The following is an 11,276-nucleotide window of genomic DNA, read 5'->3' on the forward strand; positions in this document are numbered from 1 at the left end:
GGTCTGAAATTAGAACTGTCTAACTAAAAGCAGTTCATGGTGGTTAGTCATGTCCTTGGCTGGTGTTTTTCCCTAACAAAGGTCAATCTTTACCTGAACTGAGCCTATCTGTACTTTGCATCTACGATGAGATACTTGATAACATATCTTTGAAATACCAAAGTAGTTTTCTTTTTCTGGACCCCCTCAAAGTACTACCAGAGCAGAGACCACAAATCCTCTCATTGTTATTGTTATCATGTTAATTGTTAGCTGTAACTACCCTACATCACCTGCTTAAAAGAAGCATGTGTCTATTTTACTCTCTTTATCCAATCCCAGAAATTTCTCCCGCCTCCACCTTCCTAATGTATCACCAATGGCTTGCGTGTAACCCCCTTACATTTTTCCCTTTTGATTCTGATGTTCAAAATAGTAGTAAAACTGCCATTTTTCAGACCATTTTCTCAATTCATTAAGATTTTGCTTCCCAACAATTGTCAGTTTGGCTCAGATAAACTCATAGAAATTCTTGCAGGTTTGGATGCCCTTGCAGGAAGGACAAGAGGTGATTGGCAGCCACACAGCAAGGCTCCAATGGGGGTCTGAGGAAGACTCTGAAGCCTCTTTGTTCCCAGTCTTTGACCCCAAGTGATTTGAGTCCAGTACCAAGCTCCTGTACCTCTTAGATAAACAATTACTATTTTTGAACTTATTTCTCTCATCTCCTCTGGAGAAGCACCTTATACCAAAGGGCTGTGTAAAGCCAGTGGCCACGGTCACCATCACAGTCGTCTGGCCCATGCAGCTTTGCATTTGATTCGGACAGACGGTAATGAAACCATGGAGCCAAGAACTGGTGGGCCATTAGCTTTAATCCTAGCTTGCACCCAGCAGGCAAGTAAAAACATTCACTGGGCTCCAAAACCCATTTATTCAGTGCCCACAAAGCCACTGACTTATCCAAGTTTCCTAGAATCAAAGGTTTCTAGCTCACCAGCCTAATTCACTTATGTTCCCCATCTCCTTCTCTCTGCACAAACTGGTTTCTCCTTCAACACTCTGCCATCTTGGCTGCTTCTCCTGGCCTCCTCCACGTGGCCTCTCTCTGCTCTTCTCTCTGCTCTCTCCTCTAATGCTAATCCAGGATCTGAGAGAGAGCAAGCTCCTGGTCTGCCCCCATTTTATAGTGTAGAAATCAAAACCTTTTGTCCAATATACAAATAAGGAAGTCTCTGATACAAAGTCACTTATCTGAGGCATAATGGGATTGTACCACCCCACATCAAAAAGGGTGGGAAAGGCTTAGTCCTAAAACTAAGCCTTAGGCTATAAGAATTCTGCCTTCTTACAGCCTGTCCCCACACCCAATGCAAACTATAAGCAAGCAAACATATATATCATATTTACAAACTTATTTGACCAACAGGCTGTTTTTGTAAAAACTCAAGCAGAACTCCTCTACTGATTAGCACGTCTGTGTGCAAGAACAAAGCAGGCTTGACAAGGTGAAGTTGGAGGGGCCAAGCATTTCTCTCTGCTACACTCACTGGTACTGTGGGACATCGGTTCCATGCTAGAGACTATGCTTCTAACCACCATCCTATCCTATCCCTGGTGCTTTGCAGCTGCCCAGATTCCCCTCTCACAGGGACACCTAGACTGCAGGTGGTCAAACCTGACAAACAACCACAGTGTGTCCATTGCCGTGGCTTCCATTGCAGGTCCTAGTCATGGCTAGTCTTTCCTGGCCCTTGACTCCCTTCCTTGAGCCTCTTTCAACACAGGCTATTCTGTTAGTTTAGCCAACCTGCCACCCCATCCCAGAGGTAGCCAACGCCATGCTCAAAGCTCCCATTGGCCTTGCTGTGGCCAACCAAGAGATCATCAAGAAAGATCAGGTCATTAGGGAAACAGAATCCCATCCCCCCAGCAGGATCTGCTCTGCAGTGCATGGTGTGAATGAACTGAAGGCTCGAGGCCAGCTCCAGGGAGGGCACAGCTGTAGGCTGAAATCTCTGAAAATTAACGTTTGTTCCAGAGGGCCAAGGGATCCAAAGTTTCGCCACCGTAAAGTTGTCTTTCAGGGTTTTTATTTTTAGCTGGTTATTATAAAACAAAAGACTCAGAAAGAATCTTTGACCTTCCTCCTCTTTCAGAAGGAAAAACCTGCTTCAGGAAGGGAGCCATGTGGTAATCGCCTTAGCATTGAACAGGAGGGCTGCAAGCCTGCTGACTAGGTTTCTCTTGTGCCCCATTGTTTTCTGAGTTGCCTCACAAAACATTTACCTGCCATGTGCAGTCTGCTTTTCTTTGATTACCTGCAAATAGTTCACTTCACTTTTAAAATCTAAGACCCTGTTCCCTCCTTTTCTCCTTTGTCCAAAGTGACATATATACGCAATTTTACTTCACTGTCTTTGAAAGTTCCGTGCTTATGTAAATTCCCTGTGCATACATATTAAACTCTTATCTTCTGCTGTTAATCTCTCTGTTCATTTGAGTATTAACCCAGCTAGAAGAATCTAGAAGCTGAGAGGGAACATTTGTTCTTTAATCCCCACAAGGGAGTGTGTGTGAGAGAGAGAGAGAAAGAGAGAGAGAGAGAGACCCAGGAGTTAGACACTCAGAAGACTGTCTTCTGGTGAGCAGCCCTTCACAGAGCTGAGACATGGAGTTGCAAACCTCACCTGGACAAGCACACCAGAGCTCCACCCCATGCCTCCCGGGGTGTTGCTCCTGACCAGCACGGTCCAATAGAGTAGCCACTAGCCTATTGTGGTTAATTACATTTTAAGTCATTAAACTTAAGTTGGACTAAAAGTTTAGATTCTCAATTATACTAGGCACATTTCCGGCACTGCACAGACATACAACCTACCTTTCATCACAGAATATCCAACTGGACCGTGAGTAGTGTTTAGACTGAATAACTCAGAGGGCTTGGGGAACTGTGTCCAGAGGACCACTTGGTGGGCCCTGAGCAGGATTAAGCTCCATGGGTCAAAAAGGATTTTTCTAATGGTGTGGGGAATGTTGTGAAGATTTGAAGAAGGATGCCTTTCCGTACTGGTCATGAACCTGAGACCAAGAGAAGCCAGAGCTTCAGACAATGACTAAAAGCTAGACAGCCTAGCAAGCTAAAAAACCCCTCACTGCCCTTTCCTCAGTAAGGTTTGTCACAGGCAGGAAAAAGTCTGCAGTGCTACAGTATGGTCTCTTGGAATTGGAGCCAATTTCATTTGCATGTCAAAGGACAAAGGAGGGTGGCACCCACCTGACAGGTCATTTCTTTCAATTCTGGACACCAGTGTCACCAAGGGGGAGGGCAGAGTACCTGACCACCTTGTTCAAAGGAGCGGCCCCAGCCTCCCTCACCTCTTCCACCCTCCTCCCTGCTTTGTTCTGCTTCTTAGCACTTGTCATTTTCTGATGCAGCGCAGAAGTTACTAACTCACATTGTTTGCGTCTGTGCCTATGAAATGTCGGCACACAAGGCAGGGATTTGCATGCGCTCTGTTCTTTTCTGTACATTTACCCCCTCAAGCAATGCCTTGCACATGGTCACCCGATGACAGCTGTGTGCTTAGTGATGAGTGCACTGTGGTTGGTCCACATTTGTAAGCCTCGGGCATTTCTTCCTTCTAGAACCAGGTGGGGATAAGTAAATGGGTACTCTTTGAGAGTAAGATATTTTACACACCATAATCCAACAACATTTAACTGGCCCTACATCTACAGATGGGCCATTTCCTCTCCTCCACCTCCTCTGTGTGGTCATACACACCCGTGCATGCATACACAGGCATACACACACACCTTCTGATCTACCCTGTGCTGTTCCCTCTTTCTAGATGTCCTCCACTAGCAAACTCTTACATCCCCCATCAGCTCCCAACTCAGATGCTGCCATTGCTGGGATATCAGCCCTGACACCCACAGGCTGACTCAGGGTTCTATGATGCTGAGACACAGTGCCTGTCCTTACAGCTGACTGACCATTCAGACCTTCCTGTTAATATCTCTGTCTCCTATCCTGTCTGAGCTCCTGTTGACCAAGGGTTGTTTTTTATTCATGAAGTGTTTGTTAAACCTATTCTAATTCTGTGTAACTTTTGTATTTCTCAGTAGTCTCACCCCTACACACACACACCCAATACCTTACGAATGCTATTTGATATATACAGTGCTAGTTCATATATAGTAGAGGCTTCGTGCCTGAGTGACTATGATACATACAAGAAGCTCTTATCTGTCCATCCACACACCTTTTTTTTGGTGCTGGGATCTTAAAACGTTATATGGCTCACTTTGAGCAAAGCCAAACTGCTTACTTTCCACATCTCAATATAATGCTTTCTTTATACATTCAACTGATAGTGGTTGTGTATTTGTAAAGGACTCTTGCCATATAATAGCAATGTGGTTTATTCCTGACAAAAGCAGTAAATATGCCTATGTCTGCTTGCTTGTTCCTGAGCTAATTGTTAGATTCAACTGAAGTATGTAACAGTTAGAATATTGTACAGAATACTAAGACCTGAGACTTTATTCATTCACTCACTCATGCATTATTGAACATATATAAGCTCTCTATTTATTAGTAGTCATAATCATATGAGTAATACAAAGACAAATGAATCATGAATCCTAGCCAGACAGCTTGCAGTCTGTCTGGAGAAACAGAGCACACAAACAAAATAATGTAAATACAATGCAGAATGAGATCATGGAGTGAGACAGAAGTAAGGTGTTTGAGGAAAGACTGTCTAATTGAGATCTATCTGCTAAGAGGCCCTGGAAGGAAAGCTAGCAGCATGAATAAGAGTTTGAACCTAAAGGGAACAGTAAGATTTTATTTTAATTATGGGGAATTAAAGAGAAAAACAAGATAACCAGAGAGGTTCACTGATCCACCTTCTTTCACTTGAGCTCTCCTCATCTGCTGCCTGGGTCACATCGGCACATCTGCTGAGTCTCCTAGGACAGTGGTCCCCAACCCCTGGGCCGCGGACTACTACCGGTCCGTGAGCCATTTGGTACCGGTCCGCAGAGAAAGAATAAATAACTTACATTATTTCCGTTTTATTTATATTTAAGTCTGAATGATGTTTTATTTTTTAAAAATGACCAGATTCTCTCTGTTACATCTGTCTAAAACTCACTCTTGACGCTTGTCTCGGTCACAAGATACATTTATCTGTCCCACCCTAAAGGCCGGTCCGTGAAAATATTTTCTGACATTAAGCCGGTCCGTGGCCCAAAAAAGGTTGGGGACCACTGTCCTAGGGTGTGTACATGTGAGTGGGAGTGAAGCCAAAGCAAGGAGGTAGCGTTTGAAAACAGACCCTTTCCTCAATATTCTAAAAAGTCTCTTTACTGAAATGATCCCAGAAACAAGTACTCTGCCTTTTTTAAATTCAGAAATAAGAATATTATAATGAACCCTGGCCGGTTGGCTCAATGGTAGAGCATTGGCCTGGCATATGGAAGTCCCAGGTTCAATTCCAGTCAGGGCACACAGGAGAAGCACCCATCTGCTTTTCCACCATTCCTCTTCTCCTTCCTCTCTGTCTCTCTCTTCCCCTTCCGCAGCCAAGGCTCCGTTGGAGCAAAGTTGGCCCAGGAGCTGAGGACGGTGCCATGGCCTCCACCCCAGGCAGTAGAATTACTCCAGCCACAATGGAGCAACACCCCAGATGGGCAGAGCATCGCCCCCGGTGGACATGCTGGGTGGATCTTGGTCAGGCACATGTGGGAGTCTGTCTGACTGCCTCCCCACTTCTAACTTCAGAAAAATACAAAAAAAAAAAAAAAAAGAGAGAGAGAGAGAGAGAATATTATAATGCCCCCAAACTATGGTGCCTGCAACTGTGATATAACTTTTTTAGTTTTTTTTCTTTCTTTTTTGCATTATTGCAAAATAAATTTATTTGAAGATAAACTTTTTTTTAGGTGAGAGGAGAGGAGATAGTGAGGCAGACTCCCACATGTGCCCTGACTGGGATCCACCCTGCAACCCCATCTGGGGCCAATGCTCAAGTACTGAGCTATTTTTAGCACCTGAGGCTGATGTGCTCCAACAGAACTATCCTCAGCACCCAGGACCATGCTCAAACCAATTGAGCCACTGGCTGCAGGAGGGAAAGAGGGAGAGAAGTGAAAGAGAAGCAGATGGTCGCTTCTTCTGTGTGCCCTGACCAGAAATCAAACCTGGGATGTCCATACGCCAGGCTGACACTATCAGCTGAACCACCTGCCAGAGCTGAATATAAACTTTTATAAAAAGTCTGAAGCAATCTGAGATCCCAGACTAAGCTTGTCTCATTGAAAAGTTCAACTTTAAGTAGCACAATTTCATGCCTGATTTTAATCTTGAACATTCTTGGATGATGAAACAGCCAGCTGTGTACACAACACACTATTTTACTCCAGCACCTGTGAATCCATAGCATCAGGCTTGGGGGCCAGGACGCTGTGACCCTCAGGTTCAGGATGTCCCAGATTGGGCCACTGTAGCCACTGGCTCCAACAGCACAAACAAGTCTCAGCATCCTGGCCCTGCCCTCCCCTGGCACCCTCCAAATCATAAGATACAAACCATGACTGGCCTACCACTGAGGCTAGAGTATCTTCCCAGCCCCAGGAGGAAACCAGATGGACTCCTGCCTGACCGTGCACTAAAACGGTGGGGTGGACTGTCCTTGTGACCCCTGGCAGGCCAAGCAACTAACTATGACATAACTTTTGAAATAAATATTAACTTTTAAAATAAATATTAAAAAAACTTCATAAGAAAAATGCATTTTGCCTGACCCGGTGGTGGCACAGTGGATAGAGCGTCAGACTGGGATGCAGAAGGACCCAGGTTCGATACCCCGAGGTCGCCAGCTTGAGTGCGGGTTCATCTGGTTTGAGCGAGGCTCACCAGCTTGGACCCAAGGTCGCTGGCTCCAGCAAGGGGTTGTTTGGTCTGCTGAAGGCCCGTGGTCAAGGCACATATGAGAAAGCAATCAATGGACAACTAAGGTGTTGCAACGCGCAATGAAAAACTAATGATTGATGCTTCTCATCTCTCTCCATTCCTGTCTGTCTGTCCCTGTCTATCCCTCTCTCTGACTCACTCTCTGTCTCTGTAAAAAATAAATAAATAAATAAAAAAGAAAAAGAAAAATGCATTTTATAAGTTTAATTCCTGGGAAAGCACAAAATAAAACTACATTTTTGTGAAATAATGTTCAACATATAACATTAAAAATAACAATAAATCGGCCCTGGCCAGTTGGCTCAGTGGTAGAGCATCAGCCTGGCATGCAGGAGTCCAGGGATCGATTCCCAGCCAGGGCACACAGGAGATGCACCCATCTGCTTCTCCACCCCTCCCCCTCTCCTTCCTCTCTGTCTCTCTCTTCCCCTCCCACAGCCGAGGCTCCATTGGAGCAAAGATGGCCCAGGCGCTGAGGATCGCTCTGTGGCCTCTGCCTCAGGCACTAGGATGGCTCTGGATGCAACAGAGTGACGCCCCAGAGGGGCAGAGCATCGCACCCTGGTGGGCATGCCAGGTGGATCCCGGTCGGGCGCATGCGGGAGTCTGTCTGACTGCCTCCCCATTTCCAGCTTCGGAAAAATGAAAAAAAAATAATAACAATAAGTCTCTAAAAACAAACAAATAAATACATGTGTTACATGACCAACCCCTAATGAGGACAGATAGGTAGATAAATCAGTTAGACTAACAAAAGTAGTAGGAAAAACATGCATTGTTCTTTCATTTCTTGTTAGATATGACTGGTTAAAACTATGTAGCTTGTATTGCAAATGTTCTTGTTTCTGCACTAAGTCTATGCTTCTCGGTACTATGGAGTCTCTTTGCTCCCTTCCACATACTTGGGCTAAGGTGAACTCTTCCACATATTTGTTTACCTGTCTAGACCTGTTGAATAATTCACTGCTCTATGCAGAAATGTCCAGGGGTTTCAGAGCAGAGCTGGGAGCTGGTGGAAGTGGTAAAACTCAGAAGTACCAACTTTGTGCCTTTATGAAAGTTCCTGCCCAGTACTGATCCCACACTCCAGCAGGAGAGCAGCCCCTTCCCAATGTTCCACATGAACATGAACAGCTTGACAAGCCTCTGAGCTGGCCTCCCCTCTCCAACTCCCATGCTCCCGCCAGGCTTAGGCAGTGTGAACCATCTTATATATTAGAATAGTTGCTCAGGAATCATGTTGACAGACAGCAAAGGCTGTCAAAAAACAACAATAACAAAATCACACAGGGGACAATAGCATCACTGACTGGATATGCAGAATAGAGAAAGTTTTAAGTGAAATTTGAGAATGCTCCTTTTATGTCTATTTAAACCCATGAGTGTACACTGGAATGTCCACACCTCTCACCTGGACAGATCAGCCAGAGAGGAGTCACATGGATTTTTCAGACACTTCCAGCACCAGAGTTCAAAGTCACACTTCCATCGTTCTTAGCATGCTGGCTCAGTGCCAAGCCTGCACTATAAGGATGCAGTGATGAGTCACACACAGCCCTCTCCTCAAGAAACTCACACATTACTAGGGAAGAGACAGGAAAACAGGCAAGCACCAAACACTGGGGTGAAGTGTAAGGTCAGCAAAATGTAGGGGAGGTCTGGGAGCTACTGTAGATTTGTAGAGATGGTGACCAGAGGGAACAGCATTAATGAGGGCCCAGAGGTGAGGAATGGCCTCACTGGGGAGGAGGGTAGGGCACATACACTTCGGTGTTGTTGGGGCCCGGAGTTCAAGACCAAGAAAGGGGAGCACTGAAAAGGAAGGGGAGCCAGATTGTGGCAGCCTCTGATACCAGGCTCCATTCCCAGTGAGAGCTGAGAGCCAAAGCAGCAGTCAGAAGAGCCACACTCACAGGACCTTTGATGTTAGCTAGTTGATCATGTTGTCTCTAGAAAAGAACTAGATGGGCTCTGACTTGATCCGTGTAAGTGTAGGAGCTCTAGGTGTCAGGAACAAAGTCTGACAAATTAGCAAAACAGATAGTCTTTGCAATCAACCAATTCTCAGACAAGCCAAGTGACGGAGCCAGAACCCCTTGAATGAAGGGGAGGCTGGGTCCCGTAAAGAATGACTTCACTTTACTGCCAGAATTGTTGCTATTAATTTTTCGCCCACCTTCCTTGAAGAAACCTATGGCCATTTTCTAGGGTGATTGTGATCTGGGAAAGGGAAATAGTCAATACTTTGGGGGGATGACTGGATACTGGCCCTGACATGCCACTAATTCTAGGAGGTCCAAAGTGTCACTGTGACTCAACTTACAGATGTCAGGTGATTCGTGGAGTTTTACCTCAGGTCCATCTCACAGTGGTCATCTCACCAGAATTGTTGCTATTAATTTTTCGCCCACCTTCCTTGAAGAAATCTATGGCCATTTTCTAGGGTGATTGTGATCTGGGAAAGGGAAATAGTCAATACTTTGGGGGGATGACTGGATACTGGCCCTGACATGCCACTAATTCTAGGAGGTCCAAAGTGTCACTGTGACTCAACTTACAGATGTCAGGTGATTCGTGGAGTTTTACCTCAGGTCCATCTCACAGTGGTCATCTCACCAGTTCCAGAATGCATCATTGGGATAGGCATACCCAAGATGTGACAGCATCCCCTCAAGTGGTGATCTGACCTGTGGAATGAGAGCTATTATGGTAGAAAAGGCCAAATGGAAGTCATTAGAACTGTTTATACCTGGGAAAGTACCGCATTCCTGGCAGGATTGCGAAGTTAAGTCACCATTGACTTAAAGGATGCTGGATTCCCACCACATTCCCTTTCAACTCTCCTACGTGGCAGGGGGGTCTTGGAGAATGACAGTGGATTATCACAAGTTAACCAAGTGGTGACTCCAACTGTAGTCTCTGTATCAGACATGGTTTCATTTCTCGAGCAAATTAATACACCTCCAGGTGCCTGGTGCGCAGTTATTGACCTGGCAAATGCCTTTACTCAAACCCTGTTAACAAAGACCACCAGAAGCAGATTGCTGTCAGCTGGTAAGGCCAACAAGGCACTTTCCCTGTTCTGTCTCAGGGGTACATCAACCCTAGCCCTGTGCAATAGTGTAGTCACAAGGATCTTGATCACATTTCTCTTCCTTGGGACATCCTACTGGCCCATTATGTTGATGACATGGTGCTCATTGGACCTGAGGATCAAAAAGTAGCAATGACTCTAGACACATTGGTAAAACATTTATGTGCTAGGGAGTGAGAAATCCCACAAAAATTTAGAGTCCTTCTACTTCAATAAAAGTTGTAGATATCCAGTACTCTAGGGGTGGAGAGCCAGCCATTCTAATGTGAAGGGACACATTGCTACTTCTGGTGCTCCTACTACCAAAGAGGAATTGTCACACCTATTGAAGACACCTTGAATTTTGGAGACAACATACTCTTCATTTGGATGTGTAGTTTATTTACTGAGTGACCTGAAAAGCCTCTAGTTTTCAGTGGACCTCTGAACAAGAAGGCTCTGCTCCAGGTTCAGGTTGATGTACAAGCTGTTCTGCCCCTTGGGCCACATCACCAGCAGCTCACTGGTGCATGGAGTGTCAGTGGCACGAAGAAATGCTGTCTGGAGCCTTTGGCAGGGCCTGATTAGTGAATCACAGCACAGACCCTTAAGTCCTGCCTTCCTCTGTGGATAATTACTTTTGAGAACTGTTTTATGGCTTGCTACTGGGTCTTAATGGAGATTTAATGCTTAACCATTGGCCACCATGCTACCGTGCAGCTTAGCCACACATCATGAACCAGGTGTCTTCTGACCCACCAAACCATTAGGTTAGGGTGAACAGCAGGATTCCTTATCAAATGGAAGTGGTGTGTACAAGTTTAGAACTTCACCAGCCTCAGCCTGACCCAGCCCTGATCAAACCCTTCCCCAGCCTGGGTATATAATAAAGTTGTTTTTTTTTTTAATGCTTCCTGATGTCAATGGCCAAGGCCACAGGCATATGAGTCAAGCTGAACAGTAACATTCCTGCACCAAAGCAACCACCAGGTGATGAACACGGGAGGCTTGGCACCCATCTGGAAGCTTTGTGGAGTAGGTAGCTGAGCAGAAGCCAAGGGTACAGTGGGCTAGATTTATACTCGGCAAAGCACCCTTGCTCATGGTCACACGTATAAACAATGGGATGTGAGGGATCCTTTCATCACAGGTGAATACAGTGAGACTGAAATGCTTGAGCTTCCAGGAGTTTGCCCTGTTCTGTGTGCACTCCCTGCAAAGTGGATTAATGCCATGGGC

The sequence above is a fragment of the Saccopteryx leptura genome, chromosome 7 (assembly GCF_036850995.1).
Source record: "Saccopteryx leptura isolate mSacLep1 chromosome 7, mSacLep1_pri_phased_curated, whole genome shotgun sequence".
Lineage (NCBI taxonomy): Eukaryota > Metazoa > Chordata > Mammalia > Chiroptera > Emballonuridae > Saccopteryx > Saccopteryx leptura.